General features: G+C 52.2%; 1 protein-coding gene across 1 annotated transcript in view; it reads right to left on the reverse strand.

The window, feature by feature from the left end:
- The window catches only part of KLHL29 (kelch like family member 29), a 310,446-nt gene that overhangs the window by 199,963 nt on the left and 85,897 nt on the right, over positions 1–24,586 (reverse strand). The gene's annotated exons all lie outside the window — the stretch shown is intronic.

Raw genomic sequence — 24,586 nt, forward strand, 5'->3', positions numbered from 1 at the left:
CTCATTCCATGCGCATGATTTGAAATCTGATATTTTAAACTAGCCTCAAAGAGATGTGGAGGTGGGGAAAGTAATCAGGTTTTAAAACTCTTTTCTAGGAAATAGTTAATTATGTTTTCAAGCTCAAAATAGTTATTCTATAAACCTAGAAATCAACTTCCAAAGCTCCAAACAGGTTTATAAATTGGAGGAAATGTGTTAAAAGTGGCTTCAGAGTCACAGTTGATTGGGCATCACATAAAAATCATGTCACCGCTATCAGAATCCTGTCTGTTTCTACACCTTTCCGCCCTGGGAGGAGATGGGGAAGGTCAGGGGGCATTTCTAGGTAGTAAGGGCAGAGTTTTCCCCCAACACTGGTCCCGACTGCTTGAGGCACAAACCAGGATCTAATAAAAGGACACCTGGTGGTTTGTAAATTCAAAGGTTTAAACATAGCAAGTATATACCCCAAGGATTGCAAATTATAATAATAAAATTTTCTCTGTGGCTTCCCATTTACCTATTTCTTTTCCCACCACCACATCTTTGTTCCAACTGTTGAAGACCCCCTGCACTCTCTCCAGACATCTGAAATCCGCCACTCATTTCAAGCCTCAGCTTAAGTTTCTCCTGGACTCCCTGTGTTCTGCACACCGGTGTCTGGCATGACCACACCACCCTGTGTCCTTCTGTACACTGAACATCTTGCTCCTTTCCATCCCGAACTGTGCCGGAAAGAGTCTCTGCTTTAGGGCAGAGATGATCTCACTCACTGTTCCCTTGCTGGGGGACAGCACAGGGCCTGCCATACAGTTGGCATCAATGCATATTTGTGGGTTAAAGGAGAGTCCTGTATAAATTAATTACTCTCACAATACTAAACCCAAAGCAAGTGCACTTCAACTATGTAGGCTTCTACCCTAGAAAAAGTAATCATCTGTTCCCACCCTTCTCAGCCAGTGGACAAGGCTCTATTTCTAGCAATTGAGCCTCAAAGAGTAAGGTTTTAGAATCCTAAGCGGTGATGTGTCATAAACACGATGAGATTGCTGAGCTATTTCCCTCGCCCCTCCATTATTTCCTGAGACCACACCAGGGATCTGGGGAATTCTGGATCTCCAAGTCCTGTTCCACTCGACCCCCTCCTCCCCCCAAACTTGCTTCCTCTGGGGGTGGGGGTAGGTATAGACCAGGGTCTGTGGCTCCACGTCCCCCAGCTTTGACTTGCTCCAGCTGTCCCCTTTCTCCTCAGCATCTTGTACAACCCTGGGAAGTGAGATTGCTGAAATCAGGTGGGGATTCTGATGCCTCCATCAGCTACCCCAGAGCCAGGGCACTTCACCAAATCATCGAAAATCCAGCTGCTGCTTGGGCCTGACAATCGTGGAGCAAGAAAATAAATATCTATCCGGGCATTCCTAACTTACACCCAAAGAAGGCAGGCATTTTCAGTGGAATGTTGATCAAACTGCTCCCATCTGCCCATTTTCTGTATGCGGTGGCCGCCAGCCCCTTGATTCCCTCTCCAATCTCCCCGAGGAAAAGTGAGAGATGTGGGTAACTCTAACTGGTCCCCACCACCCTGGGCAGGAGGGAATGCCCAGCAGTCAGAAATCAAATGGTAAGTGGGAACCCGGGTACGACTTCAGTGAATTTGCTGAAAATCCCCAAATAATGAAGCCTTGCAAACCCATTTCCTTTGACAGAAGAAACTTCATGCAGCAAGGAAGAAAGGGCTTTGGGAAAACCTACAGGATCTTCTCCTGTGCCTAATACAATTTTAACCACGAAAGGAAACCTCAGCCACAGGGACCTCTGTTAAGTGTTCAGCCCGTTCAGATTTTCAGGGTAATTTCTCTCTGACAGCTCTGTTTGCTCTGCCACTTTGAGGCACAGAAAGGGACAAAATCAAAGATCTTCTGGAGTCTTGGGAGGCACGGGGCAGCCTCACTCAGGCTCTGCCTCGGGTCTTCTAGGGTCGTGTTGCTAATACTGTGGCTGCTAGTCAATGTGGTTATTTCAATTCAAATTAATTTTATTTGAAGAGATTAAAAAATTCAGCCCCCCAGTCACATGAACCACATTCTAAATACTCGACAGTACTAGATAGCACAGTATAGACTATCTCTATGACTGCAGAAGGTTCTGGGCAGTGGGCAGTACCGTTCCAGGGAGTCCTGCCCCAATCTTTCTGAATTTCCTAATGCAGGCGCCAAGCAAGAGAGCAGTGGCATGGCTGGGTGATGGCTACAGCAGGATCAAGTTCACTTCTAGTCGGCTTGCCCTCCTTCCCTCCAGCCCCTCCCGACCCTGCCCAGAGGGGCCTCTCCCCACCCAGAGGCCTGCGGCTCCCGGCTCTGCAGAGCCCGCTGAGGCCCCAGGCAGCAGGCTCCTACCTGGCTGGGCATTTGCTCCGATTTGCCGTATCCACCTGGATGTCAGAGCACCTCACTGGCACTCCAGCCCCCGGCCCACTTGACCAAGCGAGGGACGGAAGAACGGAGTCTACATGGGGGTCTCCCTACTGCCTCTCAAACCCCAGACTCCCAGATTGTCAGGGGGATCCTTGCCTGCTTTCCACATGACGACAAACAACAACAGCAACAAACACTATCATGCCCAGCATTTGAGTCTGAGAACTCACGGGATCTTGCTTTCACAGGCAGTGTATAAAATCCTAGGATCCTGGCCTGAAATCCGGAGTCAACCATTCCCACAGTCCGTCTTTGTCCCCCTGGACATTCTCTGCTCAGTGCTCACGTAACACAGGATTCTTTTTCAGAATGGTATCCACAAGGCTAGTTTCCCTTGACCTCAGGGCCGAGGAAACGGTCCCTGGCCCGCACCTCTGACCACAGTCAAGCTCAGGTCACACGCACATGCGTACCAGCCTCAGCCCAGCTTTCTCTCTCCACCCAGCTGGCATTCGCTCTTCTCCCTAGACCTCAAGATTGTATTGTTTTAGGATCCAGCGGAAGATGCTCGGGGCTAACAAACCTTCCCCACCTCCTCCAGCCGTCCGCTTCCCTTCTCTGAGATCCCTACAGTACCTTCCCGCCTGGCCCTATCTCTCCGGGCAGAGGTGAGCTCTGGTCTCTTTCTGCCACCTCTGCTCATCCTGCCTGAGTCATTGCTGCACCGTCCCTGACACAGGCCTGTGTAACTAAATGTTTTTGGGGCGGTTAGGATAGGGGGAGCATGTGCACATGTGCACTGCCTGAGGTGCTGAGCACGGCTCTACCCTAGGAAACAATCGGAAGGAGTAACGGAGAGACAAGAGGAAGGAGAGAGATGTAAATGGACAGCAGCCGCTGGAGAGGCAAAACCATGGAGAGATTGCCAGGGAGGAAAAAAAGAGAGATTTACTTTAATCCTGTTTTCAAAGTAAATTTTAGTTGCCAAGAAAAAAACCAACCTGCCCAAAATATGTGAGGACCGAAGGGAGTCAGTAATTTCATACCAAGAGAAAGAGCAAGGCCGGGTTGAGGGGGCTGTGAGTGGACATTAAGTCATTCTCAGAGGGCTCAGGGTTTGGTTTTGTTTTGTTTCCTACCCTATGGAAAACTTGTGGTTCTCATACGGCGGCAGAACAAGGAGAACCGTGACTTATGTTTCTCAATTTACAGAGCTGATTTCACGGGCTTTCGACAGGAATATGATATTTCTGACAATCACAATTCTTCTTGACGCTGGCGTGTTTGGAGGGCAGATGTCCCATATGCCACGCTCTCTGATTTGTTTTTAGGGCCTTCCAGGTATGTGAGAAACTCTCACAGAAATGCAAATTGATGGTGTCTATGGATGCAGAAGTCTGAGCTCCTGTGTCTGCCTGCTGTAAATAACCTTCCCCCTGCACGGCCATGGAAGCCATCAGAAGAAGGGGAGATGCCAGAGGAATCAGCAAAGGAGAGCGAGCTCCTGCCTTGTCACCCTCCCTGGATTCCGCAGGACAGTGGAACCTCTGGCCACTCCTGCTGGGCTGGAAGCCACTGAGTTCTTGCTTCCTGGCCAGGTCCCCGCCGAAGGATGGAGATGCTGCTGCCACAAACTGGGGGACCCCTGGGGAGAGGTCCTTGTCCTCTGGATGGTGACAAGGCAGTGGTGGGCGGAGAGAGGTGTTCTCCTTGCAGATACCTTTCCAAATTTAAGGGGTGTTGGAAAGAACTGTGGAGAAAACAGGTCATGTCAGTAGTCTGGTACTATCCTAGTTCTTAAGTTCAGAGGTGGGATCATGTGTGTCCATTTTACTGTCAGGTCACAAAAGTTATCTAAATGTTGCATGTACTATTTTGAATCTATCTTATCACATCAAAAATTGTATGTGGTACTCTGGGATGTCCAATATCTCTGGATGCAAAGTGAAATCTCTAAGACAAACCTGGCTCTGAGAACTGCTGCTATCAAACCATCTTAGCAGGTAAGCAAAGCCCTCTCTGGGACCGAGAGTGGCCCTTACTGGCCCTCTGAGACCTGGCAGTGCCACCCAGGCTGTGTGAAGGACACAGGCGGCCACGCAGAAAGGTAACACACCTGAGGTCATGCTGCAGGTGACCGGCTGCAGCTTGGGCTGGGGGAGGAGTGGGGGCCAGCCGATGCAGCAGCGGCTCCAGGATTCGGTTTATAAGTAAAAACAAGCAGTGGGGGAAGAACAGCTGGTATTGAGTCTGGCGCTAGGATTAGTCTGCAACGCTAATCACAAGAAGTGGAAAAAATTAGGAGGTCCTGCCTGCCAAGGAGGTTTTCAAACACATGCATGTGCTGCAGTTGCGGTGGGATTAGATTCTCCCAGCGTCAGAGAGCCCAGCGCCCGCAGCCAGGACCAGAGCCCGTTCCCGGGCACCACACCCCAGAGCCTGGCTCTGAAAGGACTCGAGAAGAGCCAGTCCCCTCTCTGGGGCTGTGAGTACAGAGGGGATACTTTGGAGAAGGCAAGCCCTCTAAGCTCCTCTGTGATGTCCTGGAGAGAAGCTGGGACCAATGGGCAGAGAGAGAGACGGAAGGTCCCTGATCCCAGTGGATGCAGCAGAGTTGACCATTATACTCGCTGCCACTAAGAAGATTATGAGCACCCTACAGGCTGAAGTGGGGTGATGTTCAGGACATACACAAAACCCAGGGGAAAACCCAGACATCAGAAATTGCTTCAAACACCTGCGGAGCAAGATTATCATGTGCCCTGGGCCAGGTGGTGCAATGATCTGGACGCAACTCACCAACAAGCGTGGTAAGGGGGTAGGGGGAGGGACAATATAGGGGTAGGGGGTTAAGAGGTACAAACTCTTAGGTAAACAATAAGCTACAAGGATATATTGTACAACATGGGGAATATGGCCAATATTTTATAATAACTATAAATGGAGTGTAACCTTTAAAAATTGTGAACCACTATATTGTACACCTAGCTTATATAATATTATTGTATATCAACAACAACAAAAAAGCATGGTGAGGGGGTGACTGGGGGGCACCCCGTGACCTCCTACCACCTCTTCCATTGCCCTCAGGGCTCCCTACCACCCCCTAGAATGCCACTACAGGGAGGCTTCCAGTAGCCCCTCACATCTTGGTACAGTTTCCTTTAAAAATGGGCTTTCCTTCAAACAGAGAACAGAGGCAGTACTGAAGCGCCAGGTACTTGGGGCTGGGGGTGAGAAGAGAAGAAGAGATTAGCCCAGCAAGATGCAACAAAGACTTCAGAACTGCTATGGACTGAACTGTGTCCCTCCCAAATCCATATGTTAAAGCTCTAACCTCCAATGTGACTATATTTGGAAATAGAGGCTTTATGGAATTAAAGTTAAATGAGGTCCTGATGCATTAAGATTAGTGTCCTTACAAGAAGAGACACCAGGGAAGGCTTAAGTTCTCTACCCCCCTCTCTCTCTGCCATGTGAGGACACAGCAGAACGGTGGCCATCTGCAAGCCAGGAAGCGAGCCCTCACCAGACCCCGACTCTGCTGGCGCTCTGATCTTGGACATCCAGCCTCCAGAACTGTGAGACACAAAGTTTCTGTTGTTTAAGGCACTCACTCAGTCTTTGGTATTTTGTTGCGGCAGCTGGAGCTAATACAGAAACTAAATTCATGCAAAGCAAGGCCCATATGAGATGCAGGAGAGACACCCTGATGGCAATGAGTAGTGGACACAGGACCAAAAGTGGAAGAGAAGAGTAGGTGACAGGTCACTAGAATCCACCCTGGACTAGATGGGAACTGAGGGAGTCTTTAGTGGTCTTCAGCTTCAGGGTCATGATGAGGGGTCACTCACACCATCTCCAGCCCAGTATGAGGGGTCACTCACACCATTGCCAGCCCAGGATCAGGGGTCACTCATATTATGGCTGGCCCAGGGTGAGCGGTCACTCACACCAATGCCAGGCCCTTAGGCTGAAACAAACCCTGTTCTCAGAACTCTCTGGAGAAGACTCAGCAGCCTTCTGCCCCTCCAGTCCTGTATCTTGGAAGCGTGCCCCATGACAAAGCACGTGTCTTTGTAGCAGCGTGGATCGCTTTTGTTTCAATTTGGACCGCACAGAGCTGAAAAAGATGCTCGGGCCAGTGGTGTGCCTGTTCCTGAGAAACTTCTTGTTACGATAACAGGAAAGCATTTCTGGAGAAGCTGCCGGTACAGATTCTCCCCGATATCCTTCCCACCTCCCCCAGCAACCCCAAACCCTCACTTTGGTGTTGCTATTTGTTTCTACAAAATGTGGAGCTTTTCAAAAGACATTCAGTTTTCTTTGTTGCTATTCACTTGCCATAGTCAATTAAAATCTATCAATGCCCCTGAATAAATTTGTGCTAGGTGAAGAAAGAGCCTCAGTGCAATCTCCCGACATGATCTCTATTACCTTATGTTACTTTAATAGCTAGAGTAATAATTTGTTATTAATGGAATTAAGCAATTTAGTACAAGCTTCCCAGAGGTCTTATAAGACAACTATTATAATTTGTATTCTCAGATTTTCCATTGAGTAGATGCCATGTGTTTTACATTACTTGCTAATGTTTCGAGAGATAGCAGTAGTATATTTAATATCTGGCTTTGTTTAATGGTTTCTAAGCCTCTTTCAATGTAGGTAAGTGCTGCTGGAATTTTGAGCAGTTTAGAAGTCTACATTGTACAAATAATTATCTCGAATATTATTCAGCCCCATTTCAATTTGTACTTTGACTTTGTCACCCATCCATCCTAAAGATTTGATCCAAATGTGTTTTTCCATTTTTCTCAGTGAAAACAGTCTCCTGTCCCTATGGAGAAAACCAGGAAACAAGCTTCTAATGAGCACATGTCTCAGACACACATGTACGTGCAAACACACATATACATACGGCACTCACACCAGTTTAGCATATTTCTTCATATAAATATGAATAGTCATATTTAATCAAAGATTAAAAAAATTTTTTTTGATGGTTGCAAAACCTGTTTTTAGAAGGAATAAATGTATTCACTGCATTATGAAACAGCGTGAGAAAACAAGATCTTACAATGTACACCATCTCTGTGTTTAAATAGTTTCATTTCTATTCATGAGCTCCCTGATTAGATACATGGAAAATATCATCAGTAGAATATGAATAATTCTGACAAATTAATAGCCGATTTTTTTTTAAAGAATGAAAATACGTGTAAGCACCTCATCTTCATTAGATAAAGCCGCTATCAGGGGTGCACGAAAATCGTGGCCCGCCTGACCGCGGCACAAATCCCTGGCAAACAGCAAGCAATGAAAGAAAGGGCGAGGGGCCTCCAGGGAATTGAGTAGAAAAGGGCAGCGCTAGTTGCAAGAACAGGTTGGGGCAAACACCCAGCTGGCCAGGAGCGTGGAGTGTTCTACTTTATGTCATTCCTCTGAGGTAGGCAGGGCAGAGATGACACAGCCATGGGATTTTAGAGCAGGAAAAGACCTCAGAAATTGTCCAGAATCATCCACTGCCCATTACAGGAATACCTCGGAGATATTTCGGGTTTGGTTCCAGACCACCACAATAAAGTGAATATCTCAATAAAGCGAGTCACACAGGTTTTTTGGTTTCCCAGTGCACATAAAAATTATGTTTATGCTATACTGTAGTCTAGTAAGTGTGCAATAGCAGTACGTCTAAGAAAACAGGTGTATACCTTAATTCCAAAATGCTTTACTGCTAAAACATGCTATCATCTGAGCCTTCAGTGGGTCGTAATCTTTTTGCAACAGTCACGTCAAAGATCACGGATGACAGATCACCGTAACAAAAATAATAATCATGACAAAGTTTGAAACATTGAGAGAATGACCAAAACGTGACTCAGAGACACGAAGTGAGCAGTGCTGTGGGAAAAATGGTGCCGATAGACTTGCTTGACACAGGGCTGCCACAAACCTTCAGTTTGTAAAAAACAGAGTATCTGTGAAGCTCCATAAAGCAAAGTGCAATAACATGAGGTCTGCCTGAACACCCTAGACTGTTTCCGTTGTTGCAGGACATGGAGGGAGGAAAGTAATCCACCCAAGGTAACACAACCATCATGCAGAGAGGCAGGACCTGAATTCTGGCTTTTGGGCTCAGAGCCCAGGGCTTTCTCTGCTAGGCTGTGTGGAAATTAAATCATACCCATCAGACACTTGATGCCGGCATGGTGCTGGAGCCCGTGGTGGGCAGTGAGGGCACTGCGGTGAGTGAACATAGCTCCTGTCTTCTAGGAGCTGACAGCCCCAAGTGGGAGACTAGGGAAGAGTGAACACACTGCGAGGACGCAGCCAATGCTGAGGAAGGGGTGCTGCTGTATGTAAGACTGGCCCACATCTCGGCTCTCTCGCTTCCTCGCCCTTGACCTTGAGCACGTTACCTAATGTGTTTGAGCCTCAATAGACTCATCTGTGAAAATGGCAATAATAATAATACCCGCTTGACAGGATTACTGCAAGGCACTCAAAAGTAGACATTCTAGGACCAAAGAGAACGCACCCACACCAGCTCATGTGAAAGGGAGGACTCTTGCGAGACCATGGTGAGGTTTCAGAGGGAGCCAGCAGGTGGACAGAAACAGGAAGAGCTTCAGGGACCAGCCACGATGAGCTCCATCTCTTGTTCAAGGTTCTGCTTCTCCTAGGCCATCATCTTCCTTTTCCTTTCCTTCCCTATCACTGCCTTTGAGACTGAACCTGGACAGGCACAGAACTCCAGAATAATTGCTCTTGTGTTGCATCTGTATTACCATTCGGCTGAAGTGCCCAGCCCCAAATGGAACTCTCTCTGGTTCTCTGGAGAGAGATCCTATTGGTCTAGTGAATTTTTAAAAGTCAGGAGCCATTAGTCCTACGTTGCGGGCCAGCCGATGGAAGGGCACCCTTGAAATCAGGACTCTGCCCCTCATCCAGTAAACTGGAGGGGTGGGGCTGCATGACCTGCTATCAGCAGCAGGGGTTGTGGGTGGGTGCAGATGTTTCCAGAAGCTGGAGTGGGCAAGGCAGGCAGCCCCAAACTTGTCTGATACAGAAGGCTGTCAAAGGTTCGTTTCTTTTCCTGCACTCAAAGTACAAACAGCATGTCATGATAAAGAGAGAATGGCTGGTTCTGCCTTGGGAAGAGGCCTAGGTGGGCAAGTCCAGACAGGGTGACGGGAATGGCATTCTAGGTAGAGGAAAAGGCATGGAAAAGGCACCGTGGTATAAAGTACAGAGTGTGATCATGGGTCATGCTGTCAGCACAGGGATGGGGGGTTCCAAAGGCAGATGTCTGGATCTTATCCTACATGGACGGGGGGAACTGGCAGTGTGGTTTGCACCCTGGAGGATCACTCTGGAGGCCAGTGCGCAGAAACTGGAAGGGGGCAAAGAGGGAGAGGGGGAGAAATGAGGCGGGAGACCACGGTGGTCCTGCAGGTTACAAGTGGTGAGCACCTGCTGAACCAAGTCAAGAGCACAGGGATGGAGGAGAGGGATGGGTGGGGAGAGGTTAGGAGACAGAGCTTAGCTCCAGGGCTTGGGGATGGGGAGGGACGGAGGAGAGGGCTGGCGGCACGCCCACACTTCTGACTTGGGGACTGGGTAGATGGCGTGGCCATTCCCAGAGGTGGGGAGCACGGGAAGGGGAGTGGCTGGAAAAACGATGACGAGTCCTGTGAGGTCTTGTGGCACCTGGGGATCATCCTGGGGAGAGCAGGGGGGACATGTTATACAGACCCTGGGGATGGGTCTGGGAGATGCTGGTGTATAGCTGAGGGACAGGAGATCAATAGCACCTAGAAGGCTGGAGGACAGTGATAAGGGCTTCACACTGCTTGGATGGGGATGAAAGAGGCAGAGTGAGAGGGTCAGGAGTGGAGCTGAAGGCCCAGCTGGGTGGGACGCTGGCACGAGTGGGAGCCACCAGCCCTGTGATGTGATCGACATCCCCCATCACCTTCAATCACCGGCCCTTCCTAGTCCACGCAGGGCCCTGCCACCACTTTCCCAGAGGACCTGGGCCTCACCTCCACCTTCTCCTGGGCAGGAGTAAAGAGTCACTGGAGAAACTCCTTCTGAAACCCCAAGCCCACAAGTCCCTGCGCTGAAGGTCTTGAGCTCTGGGCCCAAGAACAGCAGCGCTAGAGGCTGCGGTGGTCCACACACCCACCCACCTGCAGAAGGGTGGGAGCTCTTAGCGGGTGCAGGGAGAGAGAGGGACTTTTCTGGCCCATCAGAGGGTCCTCGGTCCTATTAGGAGCAGTGAACGTTTGCAGAGTATCAGGGAGAGCTGCTGGTCTCCCCCACAGCCTCCTGACAAAAAAGGGCAGTGATCTTCACCTTAGAATCGAATGCGAAGGAAGGCGGGGAAGGGCGCAGCCTGGCTTCCTAGACCAGCACAGCTGGTAACTGGACTGGGCCCAGGATGCCTTCGCCACCCTCCAGAGGCCCCTGTAACCCAGCTCCTGGCATGGGGGGTTTTGGCCGAGAGCCCATCCATTTAACCAGCCCTCGGGGTGGGTGACGCGTTAATATTGAACGAGTACCACTCTGTTTACTTTTACAAGCCCTAACTTCCCATAAATCCAAGTCAGAATCAATCTTCTTCTATGGAAGATATTAATGGCAATTCCATTATTTAAATCCAATCAATGTTTTTTTTTTTTTTTTTTTTTTTTGGTCCCTTTGTACTGAGCAGAGTAGTTTGGAGGGGGCTTTTGACCAGGCAACGGAAAAAAAAAAAAAGTCAAATGACCTTGCTCACATCTCAGGATTGCCGTTAGATAACTGCTTAGGAAAAAAGGATTCAGTTTCTCTCCATTTATCCGACAGAATCGGAAGGTTTTAATTCCACTGGCCTAGGAAAAATAAAAATTCTTCTCTCGTGTTCACTGCACCCTGCCTGAGTGCTGTCAGGGACACTCAGTGTCCCTGCTTTTTAAACTCAGAACTTAGCTGCGATCTACTGCTTTCCAATCAAATTTAATTTTTTTTTTTTTTAACTATGAACCCATCTCTTCTAGGAACTGTCTTCAGTGGACTACAAAATAGCTGAAACAAGTGGGGGTTATTTGTTCCCAGAAGTAAAAAGGCACAAAAACGAGACAGAAACCTAGAGGTCTAGGAGATCACAAGGCCAACAGACCCCCCCTCCAGGATGCTCTTAGCCCATGGGGGCTTCTGCCACTTGTACGCTCACTGAAAAGTGAAGGACCGTGTGAGGGTGTGCAACTCCAGACTCACCACCAGCAGAGGCAGGCAGGAAAAAAATCTGCTTAATATAGAACTGTAACTGAGATTAATATAAATAATATAATAATATAAATATAACTAAGAGAACGATGTTTTCAAAGCCAAACCAGGGACCTGGAGGGGAGGAGACCCCTCCTGGGATCCGTCTGAAGGCCTGTCCTTTTCCTCCTGGCTGACTCCCTCCCTCCTGTGGGATTTAAGGTGGGTGGGTGTCACCTCCTTCTGGAGGCTCCCCCAGCTCCCTGGCCAGATTCCGTCCTTGCACTTTTCACCGTGATCCATTCGCACGCCCACCCCTCCCCTGCTCCTCCCCTGGTTCACTCAGCAGCCTCAGGGGCCACGTCAGTGTTCTGCCCGAAGCAGGGGCTCTGCCCCCACCAGGCCCCCTGCCGCCAGGGATGGAGCCTCGCCTCATGCCTCAGCGTGCAAGCTGTCCTCTCAGAGCCTCCTCTCGGGAGGGATTCCACAGGGCAGGCTTCTGAGAACGCGTCCTTGTGGCAGGAGGTACGAAGGGCTTCGGGCTCACCCTGCTTTAGGAGGCAGCTGCGGACTAGCTGTTCTCCATTTCCATTCAAAACAAAACAAAGGAATATGGGCTTAAATTGCAGCAAGGGAGATTTAGGTCAGATAGAAGAAAAGCCTGTAGGAGCCACCTCAGTGGGGACTGTGGGAGCTGATGGAATTTCCTGCCCTGGAGACCTGTGGCAGAGGCTCTAGTGTCAGGGCTGAGCCATCCCCAGGGCTCGCTGGAGGACAAGGCCCGGGGCAGGCCTAGCAGGTCCCCCTCCGCGTGCAGCCCCGCAGCACGCCCTCACTGAGAACACAAGGACAAATTACATGGGAGCACACACGTAATAGAGCATCGTTTCTGGGGGCCGTCGGAGGTTGTACCTGCTATCTGTCAGAGCCCATGGAGATGCATGCTCTCCGCCTCTCCCTCCCTAAATGACAATTTTGCTTTCTGTCAATGCGTCCGCAATGGCACGGGGCACGGGAAGTCTCGTCCTGATGGGCTGGAGGAGCCAGCCTGGAAGAGGGAGCTGCTGGGACCCCCGTGGAGCTGCGCAGCAGGTCTCAGCTTGGAGCTGCCAGCGGGAGAGGAAGTACCAGCCCCAGGAAACAAGGCCCTGAACAACAGGGGATGCGCCCCTCCTTTCGGGATAAGCAAGAGGTAGATGTCTCACATTAGTCACCGGGATCCCCAGGTAATTCCCAGTAGGAGGCCAAGGTCAGGGGCACGGCCAAGCCTGGAGGCAAATCTGTGACCCACCTGTGACACACGTTTGAGACCTCCTAGGGGTGTTTTCATGGAGACAGCGTGCCCTGCACACTTGTTTGTCTCCCTCCTGCTTTTGACTTGCATTGTCTTACAGTCTCCTTTTAAGTCACCTTCAATCCTTTCTGAACTCAGTGAGGTGAAAACAGGCAGAACCAAAAGCTTCCTGCTTTTCTCTGGCTGGGCCCTGGGCAGCCAGCTCCCACCCCGTCAGGCCTCCCGGGAGAGAGGGTTGCAGACCCCCTTCCCTACCCGTAGGTGCCAGGCCAGAGCCGTCGATTCTGGCGACCCCACAGTGGGGAACTGCAGCCAGTCTGCCGAGAGCCCTCCAAGGCCCGTGAGAGAGGCTAGGTCAGTTCACAGCACCTGTGCACTGACACGGGACTGGGGCAAAGAGGGGACCGACAGGGTGGTCTGTCAGAGCATCACCGTGCCCGGGACGGTGGCTGTGCCACCCTCGTCTGCCCGCCTTGGCCTGTGAGACTCGGCCCCATGCTGAGCAGCGTGCTGAGACCATCGGCCTAAGGCAGGCGATGCCCCAGGGGTGGATCCCCCACTTCTGGATGCAAAGTTGTACAGGAAGGGGCCTGGGGACGTAGGTCAGTGTGGGAGCCTGACAGGCAGGACAGGAGCGGTGTCTCCTCAGGGAAGCCTCCTCAAAGGAGAGGGGAAGTTTCCGTCTGATTCAAGCTGTTCTGGAACACAGCAAGGGACCACTTCTCCTGGCCTTTGTGTCCTCCAGTCCTGACCACCCCGCTGTCCACAGTAGGAGAGGTAAGAAGGCTACAAGGGGCCTCTCCCAGGGCTGGTTACCACCGTTATTGAGAAATGAGCACGCATGGGACTTCCCCCACTACACGGCCTGGCCCAGAGGTCTGTGCAACATTCCAGATGTGGGACATTTCCAGCATCCAGCAACTCCACCCTGTTCCTCACAGCTCCCAACTCAGGGTGGCTCTGGTGGCCTGAGAAGTGTCACCAAGACCGTTCATGACTGCAGGCCCTGGGGACGCTGGTTGTGGGGGTGCTGATGTGTCCTTGTGTGCCCCGACCCAGGAGAAGCCAAGAATGGGCAGTGGGAGAGATTTCACCTCTTCTTCTTTGGGGTCTCTCCCTGACTGGGGGTCCCTGGGCAGGACTCTGAGGTAGTCCTGCAGATGTAGGGCGAGCAGCTGGCCTTGCTGGTAGGGCGACAGTATGGGCAGGAGAGGAACAGCTCTTGGCAGCGCTCACCCAATCCTGAAGACCAGCCCATACAGTCGGGTTCACACCATCTGGGCACAGAGCTCCTCCCCCAGGATGGGGAAGCGTGGCCCGAAGGCTGTGTTCCTGATAAGAAGTGTACCAGGCCGGTGAGAAGATGGGAAGTTCAGATGAAGACATGCCCTCCTCCTCCCGGCTCCAATGGCTTTGGTTTGGCCTCTAAACACCCCTCACGAGTCTAATGATACCACTAACTAGTCAGCCAGCCAGTGAGGCTGGGGTCTGCAGTCCCTATGAAACACCTCCTGGGCCCCCCGCTTGGTGAGGGAGACCAGTGGGGGAACACAGGCTTCCAGGGCTCCCAGCTTAGCTGGGAGGGCACAGGTCACACAGACATCAAGGCCAGACAAGGGATGAGAGGTTAAAACTCACAGTAGGAGGGGGTGGGACGGGCGGGCTCAGAGCCAGAGCTGACCTGAGTCCCAGACCGCGCGCGCTCTGACCCTGGGTAAGTTATTTAGCCTCTGGGAACCTCAGTTTACTTCTCTGTAAAGGGGGACAATAATAGTACCCATGTCCGTCCATAGGGTTGCTGGGAGGATTCCAGGAGAAAGTACATGGAAACCGTTCAGCATAGCCTTTGGCCCTTGGTCAGCACTCAATACTCGTCCTTGTTATTCCAGAGACTAAACCCTGCTGAGCCAGGGGAGGGGTGGGGAGGGAGGGCTTCAGAAAGGCCAGGCCCGAGTCCGGCTCATCAGCAGGACACCGGAGGCGGGGAGGGAGCTGCGTCCCCACGGCTGCACAGCCCCTGGAAGCCTCGTTCTAAATGGATTATTGTTTATTGGCGGCTTATCCCGTCTCTGGGGTCATGAATTATTTACCAGATGACAACCTCATAATTGTTAATGACAGATGCCCCAAGGACAAGCTGACGTACCTTCTGAAGCCACAGTGCTAACTGTGGAGTCCCCGAAGCCCCCATGTGGCCACATCCAGAGTGTCACTCCTAGGGACGTTGCCTGACTGGCCCCTGGGGATCAATCACGAATCCAACCCCCTCAGGACACAGACAAAGAAACTGAGATCCAGAGAGGAGCAGGGACATGCTTCCCGGTCCCAAAGCCGGCCAGCGGCAGCCCTTGATGGGGCAGGCCCCAGTGCTCTGAGGGGCATTTGTCCGCCGTTCGGGTTTAGGCTCCGGGGGCAGCTGCGGGCTGAGCAGGAGCTCAAGTCCTCTGTGATGGGTGCTGGGAGATCCCCCACCAGAAGCGAGGCGGAGGGGCCCCAGGACCCTCTGCTGTTGTCCCTGGAGAAGCAGTTTGCAGCCCAGCGGCTGTTTGGGATCCCTGTGGTCTGAGGAGGGCCACCTCCCTGGGAGCAGAGGTCCCCTGGTGACTGGATGTATTTAGCAAGCAAAGGCCACAGGGTGACTGGCAAGGGGGCGGAGGTAGGGGGTGGGCATTTGGTCCTGAAGAAAGTATGAATTACGTCCATGAGTCGGCTGGGGTCCCAGCCCTTAGGATAATAACAGCAAACCCTTGTATTAAGCTATGTTTCATGCACTATTCTAGACGTTGTATTATATGAACTATTTAATCCTTTCAACCACCCCATGAGGTAGGTATATTTATAATCTCTATTTTGCAGGTGAAGAGACTGAGGCACGAGGAGGTTCAATAATGTGTCGGAAGTCACACAGCTGGTGGGGGCAGGGCTGGGATTAGGACCCAGGCAGTCTTGTTTCATTATCTGTGCCCTTGACCACTACACTACGCTGCTTACTACAAATGTTCCCCAAATGAATGAATGAACGAGTGAATGAATGCTGGGAGGTCCCTTTGAATATGGGACCTCTTTTCCAAAAGTGTTTTAAATGTTAAATTGAGCATACTGAGACCCTGGATTCCAGCAGGGTCTGGGAGCCTGTCTTCCTCTTGGACTGGGGACTGAGCTTGGAACAGCAGAAAGGAGAGCTCTGGCCTGGGGTGCTGGTGCTCCAGGGGCAGTGGCCTTGGAAGGGCTGGGTCAGTGCATTGCCCTCACTGCCCTGAGGTGGGCAGCTGTGAGCTGCTCTCATGGGCGTGGCAGGACCCTGAGTACACGCAGGTGAGACAGGTTAAATGAGATGCTTCTGAGTGAGGCACACATGCCACTCACTCATTCCATAACTGTGCCAGAACCTTCTTTGTGTCAGGCTGTGGGGAGTGACCCAGTGACCAAGACACTGTCCCTGCCCTCAGGGGACTCCCAGCTGTCTCCCAAGGCAGACAAGAAAACAGCCAGGTGCCAGGTGAGAGGGTTCTGTGACAGAAGGGAAGCAGAGGGGCTGAGGGACCCAGGAGCACTGCCAGAGGCCGTGTGAGTTGACCTCCTATGATCTGTTCCTTTACAGTGTTACATGTGCTCAGCTCTGAGCTCACAGTGGTCCGGGGATGAGCCTTGAGCACACTGGCCAGTGAAAGGACTGCACTTGACCCCAAAAGAACCAAATGGGTGCCGGGGAGAGTAATCGTATCAGGAAATCAGAGGAGAAGAGAGAAAATTCCCAGCGTGGGTGGCCTGGGAGCGCTTTGCCAGGAGATGGGTAGGGATGGGAGAGGCACTCCTGGGAGATGCAGGCTTAGCAGGACAGGTGCTCAGAGGTTCGAGGCACACAAGCAGGGTCAGTTAGAAGCACAGGGTCTGTCTGGAGGGGAACAGAGGCCGTGTGTGAGTGCGTGAGGCATGCACGGGTGCCGGGGTGGAAGTCAGGGGAGGTGAGTTTGGCTAGCTGGTATGGGTCAGATTTACTTTATCTGATTCACAGAGCCAGTAGTGCAGCTCTGTGCTCACCTGTGCAAGATGCAGAGCACTCTGATTGCATTTTAGAAAGCCCTGAACTGCTGCTAAGTAAGTAATCGCACTGTTTATTCTGGGTTGGAGAAGCAGGATGCCTCCTGTCCGTGCTAATGGGAGGGCGAGGCTCTCTGGCTGGCTGCTGGGGGCTGCCTTGTGCACATCCGTGAGCATGTCACTGATCTGAGAAGGGACCCTGGATAGAGCCTCTCCGTGTCCGGACTTTCATTTCCCACTTTCGGCACCTGCCTGTGTACCTGGAGGAGGGGGGATAGGTTAATTGTTACCTCCTGTGCTGTTACTAGGTCACTTTGTAAAAGCAGAAATATGCTTTTAATGATTTTGTTGTTGTTGTTGCTACCTCACAAACCAGATGCTTTTATCTAAATGAGTTGCTACAAATCAAAAGAAGGGCTCATGAGGGCTGCTAGGCTGCATCTGTCTTACACAGGGAAGCTCTAGCTCTGTGAATGAGAATTAAGTCTCCCCCATCCTTTTAGCATCCAGCTCTCTTACAAGTAAGAGTGAGAACATGCACTGGCAGCTGTAATGAATGTGCCTCCGAGTGGCCTGGATGAGAGGATGCAGTGAGTGAGTGGTCTGCAGCCTGCAGTGGTAATTCCATTCGCTGTTCAACTTGGTGTAGGTGGGTGATGCCTGGGCCTGGCTGACTGTGGTCTTTGGGCCTCTTGGGTCACTGTGGGTGGGAGGAAGGAAGGAAGATGTGATTCTTCCAGTTTTTTTCCTGGGTGGGGGTGGGACTACACTGAGGCCCAGAGGATGGTCATTCAATGCTGGGCTTGACACATAGTAGGTGCTCAACTAATGTTTCTGGAAGGCAGGCAGGCGCAGACTGACACTCGCTCAGAGGTCTTAGGCTTCAATCTAAGGAGTAGCAGTTGATGTGGAGGCAGGAGGGGCTCTGGATTAGGAACCAGGAGACAAGGACTCTAGTTCCCACTCTGCTTTGATTGGCTGTGTGACCTTGGGCAAGACACTGGCCCTCTCTGGGCCTCAGCTTGTTTTGCTCAGTATAATCAATGGCAACGATAATCCCTCTCTATCTACCTCCTAGGGTCTCCCTTATGACCAAGTAGATGAAGTTATGTGAAAACACTTTGCAAACTGAAAGCACTGGGTCATGGGAAGAGGTAAAGTAAGTCCTACAGTCTTAGTCTTGGATGTTCTAACAAAGTGAGGTTGGGGCAGTGGCTGCCCTGAGCACGAGGCTGCCAAAGAGTCTCTGGAGCTTAGGGAGTGCACGGGGAGCTTGGCTGTGAAAGTGCTCTCTGGCCAGTGCTCTGTGAGCCTTCAGCTCTGCTTCCATTATCTGAGAGCGTGGCTTCTGGAGGCTTAGCATGGCATTCAATGCCCATCACAGCCGAGACCCAATTACCTTTCCAGCCACATCTCCCAACTCTTAGGTCTCCCTTAGCACTTATGCTCTGGGCTCTCCTGTCCTTTTATATATTCAGGCCTTTGCACAAGCTGTTTCTATTGCCTGAAACACTGCCTATGTGTGTGTGTGCACTGACACACACACACACACACACACACACACATTTCCAGCTTGAAGTTACCTCTTCTTGGAAGCCTGTGGTTTTGATCAAACTAGTTGCTGAATACTCTCATGGCCTCAAATGTGTGCTCTGGGTCAGGGATTTTGTCTCATATAGTCACTGCTGTACCCCCCGTGCCCAGAATACAGCCTGGCATAGAGCAGGTGCTTAAGAAATATTTGTTGACTGAATGAGTTCTTCCACAGCACATTGTATAAATTCCTACTGTTGTATTTATCACATCTTATTGTCAGAATGTATTTACTTGCTGGTCTCTCCACTGGACTGCCAGCTCCTTGAGGACAGGCTTTTGTCTGACCTCTCTGGATCCTGGACCTAGAACAATATACAGTGTGGTTGCCAGTAAGTGCTTGAGTGGATGAATGAATGAGTTTTACCGTGTGCTGGGTATTCTTCTTACAGCCCCAATGCTTCTGGCTCTATCTGTCACGTTGCAAGAGAGAGAGAGAATTTATGATTAGCAGATAAAAGCTTAAAAGTTCTGAGTGACCTGTGAAAATATGAAAGTATCAATAAGAGCCGGAAGCTCACAACTTCGGGAGCGTCCTTACACAGTCACTGGAGCAGGACTCTGGCACGGCCACTACCAGCCTATTCAGCATTTTTGTGCAACTTAGAAAGAGGCGTCCCTCCCTCTGAGCCCTCACAGGCACAGCCAAGCTTGCAGAGCACAGGCTGGGCGTCAACTCCCACGCCCCCCCCCGGGCCAGGTGCCCTGCTGTAGGGCACAAACCCACAACTGTTCCCATCAGCCCTAGTCTCTGGGGCAGGTGCAAAGGAAGGAAGGAGACAGGTCACTTGGAAATCAAACTTGGCCACAAAAATAAACTCTGAGGTTTGCAGATAAGCTATTTCTAGCCCAGGTGCCAAACAAGGTTTTGCAGCTAGAGTGAACGAACTGCTGTGTGAGCCCTGCCCCCATTAGCCAAGGGGAAGCGCCCTCCCTGTGCATATGCTGCTTCCAACAACTCAACTCCAGAAACGGGGGATCCACCCCTGGGGCATTGCCTGCCTTAGGCTGATGGTCTCAGCATGCTGTTCAGAGTCTCACAGGCCAAGGAGGGCAGACGAGGGTGGCACAGCCACTGTCCCGGGCACGGTGATGCTCTGACAGACCACCCTGTCGGTCCCCTCTCTGCCCCAGTCCCGTGTCAGCACACAGGTGCTGTGAACTGATCGAGCCTCTCTCACGGGCCTTGGAGGGCTCTCGGCAGACTGGCTGCAGTTCCCCACTGTGGGGTCGCCAGAATCGACGGCTCTGGCCTGGCACCTACGGGTAGGGAAGGGGGTCTGCAACCCTCTCTCCCGGGAGGCCTGACGGGGTGGGAGCTGGCTGCCCAGGGCCCAGCCAGAGAAAAGCAGGAAGCTTTTGGTTCTGCCTGTTTTCACCTCACTGAGTTCAGAAAGGATTGAAGGTGACTTAAAAGGAGACTGTAAGACAATGCAAGTCAAAAGCAGGAGGGAGACAAACAAGTGTGCAGGGCACGCTGTCTCCATGAAAACACCCCTAGGAGGTCTCAAACGTGTGTCACAGGTGGGTCACAGATTTGCCTCCAGGCTTGGCCGTGCCCCTGACCTTGGCCTCCTACTGGGAATTACCTGGGGAGTGTCACAGAAATACTAATGCCTGGGTTCCAGCCGTAGAGATTTTCATCTACCTGATCTGGTGTGTAGCCTGGATATCAGAATTTTAAAAATTTCCCTAGGTGATCTTAATATGCAGCCAGGGTTGAGAGCCACTGTTTAGACTTAGAAGAGGCAAACAAGGAGCTTATCTGTTGCGACATGATCCAACATGAGATACTGTGATGATGGCTCGGGAGGAGATGCCTATGCTGAAGTCAGAGGCGCTGATTTCAGGTCCCAGCAAAGGAGTCACGGTGACAGGATGGACATTGACTGCCACAAAGTCCTAAATGTGAGCATATCTACATGCTCCATAGGAAAATAAGATCTCCTCACAGCCTGTAGGGTTCACGGAAAATCATTTCGGGGTGGGGCGAGATGAGCAGGGTTGACAGATTGCTATCACCATGGTACCCAGCTTTCAGAAGCCTTGACCCAGGGGGTAGATTTTTTTTTTTTTTTTTTGCGGTACGCGGGCCTCTCTCTGTCGGGGCCCCTCCCGCTGCGGAGCATAGGTTCCGGACGCGCAGGCCCAGCGGCCATGGCCCACGGGCCCAGCCGCTCCGCGGCATGCGGGATCTTCCCGGACCGGGGCACAAACCCGCGCCCCCTGCATCGGCAGGCGGACTCTCAACCACTGCGCCACCAGGGAAGCCCCAGGGGGTAGATTTGAGAATAGCTGAAAGAGTAGATAAATTACATATCATCCAGCAGTTCTGTTTTGCCAAATCTGTACAACCTCCATCCCAAATCCTCAGGGCTTAGAATCCAGGAATTTGGTTAACACCTTTGAGTTGAGAGTATTGGTTGAAGCTTTAAGAGACACAGATGCCCATCCTCATGAGAACAATGAAATTAGAAGGTCTGGGGTAAGAACCCAGGCATCTGTATTTTTTAAATCTCTCCAGGTGACTGCAGTGTTCACTGAGGCCTGAGCACTGCTGGCCCAGGTAATGTCATTTTTGCCTCTGAACCTGTCTACCTTCTCCTGGGAGCTAGGAAGGTGGGTGGGTGGGTGGTTATCCTACATTTGAAGCAGAGGAGATGGAGGCTCAGAAAGCTGTACGGGGCTTGCCTGGCGTTAGTGGTGGATTTGGGATGAGAGCCCAGAGGCCTGTCTCTCAGTCCAGCGTCCCTTCTAACACACTGCCTGTGAGGTCATCTGTCCTGCAGTCCTGTGACCTTTGAACTGAATAAGATCACCTGATCTCATGATGGGGAGATAAAAGAATGGTCCCAGGGCTTCCCTGGTGGCGCAGTGGTTGAGAGTCCGCCTGCCGATGCAGGGGACACAGGTTCATGCCCCGGTCCGGGAGGATGCCACATGCCGAGGAGCAGCTGGGCCCATGAGCCATGGCCGCTGAGCCTGCACGTCCGGAGCCTGTGCTCTGCAACGGGAGAGGCCACAACAGTGAGAGGCCCGTGTACCGCAAAAAAAAAAAAAAAAAAAAAAGAATGGTCCCTGTCCTCCAGAAGCTCATGGTCCAGGAAAGAGGATGAGAGGCTCAAGACAAAGAGGACAGAGGTTCACAGCCTAGGGAGAGGCGAGGGTTGAGGCATCCCTAAGGCTTCACAGCAATGAGGTGGCTTCTTCTGTCCAGGTCAAGTCTGAGATGCAATCAGACCGGTGGGTAATGGATTCTCAGAACTATGGAGAAGTGGTCAGGACCTTAGGACAGAGGTGCTTCCTGAGAATCAAGCCCTGGGGACAGCTGAAGCAGAGGGAGTAGAGGGGCTACTGAGAGACAGTAAAGCTGAGGGAAACCCGGTAGCACAAACACCTTCATTTACAGGCAGAAGCAGGAAGAGGGGCTGGAGTGGCCAGAAAGACAGAGAGATGCAGCCCACCCAAGCCGAGGGTGGGAGGCTCCATGTCTACGTGAAACGAGTAGGGAGGTCTTTTGCTGATCCTGAGGAGGACAGGGTTGGCTGGAGGTCTTGAGGACAATGGGGGAGGCAGGGAACAGTTGCAAGGACCGGAAAGGGAATGGACAAGTGATGCATGAAGGATGCCTGGGCAGCACTGAGGGTTTGGCTAAGGCTCTGCTAAAAGATCTGTGCCCAAGCCCCTCGGTGTGATTACATGGCCCCCTCAGGCATCTGAGGGCCCAGAGGCCCAGGGAAGGTAGGGGCTGCAGAAGTTTCCAGGGCGGGCCAGGACAGGCAGCAAGAACAAAGGACAAGTGGGTGACAGCTTGGATATGCTGGCGAAAGCAGCACTAAAATGCCAGCCCACAGGTCCATCCTCAGGGTGGAAGCCAAAGGGGGATCAGAAAGAGAAGGAGGGAGGAGGGGCCAGGGGTCCAGTGAAGCAAGGCTGTGAAGAGCGAGGGAGCGCAGAAAGGCACAGGATGTGTGTGGTCAGCAAGGGCACCTTTGGGATGGCTTTGCCGGGTGAAGCTGCTGTGAGTGCAGAAGTCCGGGGCACAGCACAAGGTGTCCTCTGATGGCACAGCTCCAGGTCCCATTAGCTCTGGAGACATCTGTAATGTCCTCCCAGGATGCAGGGCGCCCAGGGGGACTAGGGGCCTGGACAGGCAGCACTGAGACAGTCCCAGGATGAAGGTTGGGGAGGTTGCACAGGGGCGTCCCCCGCACCGATGGGGATGGGCGCTGGCCCTTCACCACCTCGGAGCCTAGGTGTCTGCTAATGCCATTCCTGGCTCAGTCTTCAGTTCTGCACGAACCAGGTCCTCAGCTTTTCCCCTTAACTCGTCAGCCCCACCCTGGCCACGGTTGCACGCTGCAGCGCTGGCATCAGATTTCCCTCCTGCTGGCTGGTCCCGGTACCATGCTCTTGGTTACACAGAGGATGCTCATCAGGCCACGGACAAGCAGAGAGCGGCCCTCCGCGCTCTGCCTCTGAGCAGATCCCGCTCTGTAGCAGGATTCATGGAGCCCAGTGACCTGGCCCAATTTCCACAGGAACGTGATAGCTCTTCCACTGGTTACCAGGGGTCAAAGCAGGCCGTGGAAGCTTCCTATCTTCTTGGGAATCTGTGGGAGTCCTGCACGTGAGGGAAACGTATGACCCAGCTGCAGGCCATGTGCTGTGGTGGTGCTCCCAGGAAAGGCTGTGGGTGTGTGTGTGCGCTGAGTATTTACTGAAAGCCTCGGCAGGCGCTGGGCGGGGTGGTGGAAGGGAGCACAGAGAGAATCAATGATTCTCCTCCAGGGACTGGCCAAGAGGTAGGGAAGACTGCCATGGGTTCACAGTGAGAAGACCAGTCTGGTGGGCACAGAGATTTAAGGCCACAAGGGGGATGTCCTATCAGATATGCCTGGTGAGATAACCTTCCAGTCCCTCCCGATCCTAAAATACATGCTCCTCAAAGGTTGGGATGAACAAGAGCCATGTGTCACCCTGCATCAGAGGCAGGGAATAGAAGACCCCCAAATAAAGGCCATTAAACCCGTTGCCCTGGGTTGCCCTACCTCCGTCACCTCAGCCACACTCACACTCACACTCTAAAACTTGAAGGCGTATTCTTGGAAAGCTGACTTCTGTGAAGAGCATCTCCTGAATCTTTTCTCAGACACTTAACTCCACCTTTGCCCCCTCCAAGAGCTGAGAATGCCACGGTCACCAAATCCAAGCTTAACTGTCTAGTTTTCCAACTCCCCTCCTCTGGCCCGACAGTCACAGAAGCAAAGCATTCCCTAGTGTCCAGCATGAGTAGCTGGACAGCTGGCCAGCCAGTCAGTGATGTCCTTAGGAGTGTGCCAACAGCCTAACAACTCTCAAGGTCAGGCGCCCATCTGTCCCCACTGGCCACCCCTGCTGGACTGCTGGGTGGCAGCAGGCTGGGTGCACGTGGATGTTTCTTCTATTTCGGTAGCTGATTCAGGCCCAGCCTGGAGCCTCCTCTTGCTTCCTGATGACAACCCAGTCTGCCTGCAACTCAGGATCCCTTCTCATTGTGCGAGGGCTCTGGGAGTGCAGCGCATCCCCAACTCCACTGTCTCTGAGTCCAAAGAGAAAGCTCTCTGACCAGCAGACAATCAGGGCATGGCAGGAACCTTGTTGGTCAGCTGCTGAGACCCCTGCTGTGGAAGGAAGCTGGAGTCCTGGCTACAGGCTGGTCCCAGGCAGAGACCCTGAGGCTCCTGGTCAGAGGGCACCAGGGCATGGGCCTGCTGAGAACGCAGCATCTGAGCTCGCCCAGCACCAGCCCTAGGGGTGATGCAGAGGTGGCTTCAGCCCATGGACTTCTAAAGGCTCGAGTGTCATCAAGACATGCTAGCCTAGGTCAGCTCAGCTTCAAGCGTCCTGAATCCCGGCGCCTACACCCCCAACGCCCACCTTCATTCCAGGCCCAGCTCGCTGATTAGTTTCATCAGACTCTGCCGTCACAAGGTTAGGCCATGTTCCCCCTACCTCTCCTGGCTGCCTGGTC

This window comes from Aethalodelphis obliquidens, unplaced genomic scaffold (assembly GCF_003676395.1).
Source record: "Aethalodelphis obliquidens isolate GAN/ISIS:26980383/991018 unplaced genomic scaffold, ASM367639v1 scaffold12, whole genome shotgun sequence".
Lineage (NCBI taxonomy): Eukaryota > Metazoa > Chordata > Mammalia > Artiodactyla > Delphinidae > Aethalodelphis > Aethalodelphis obliquidens.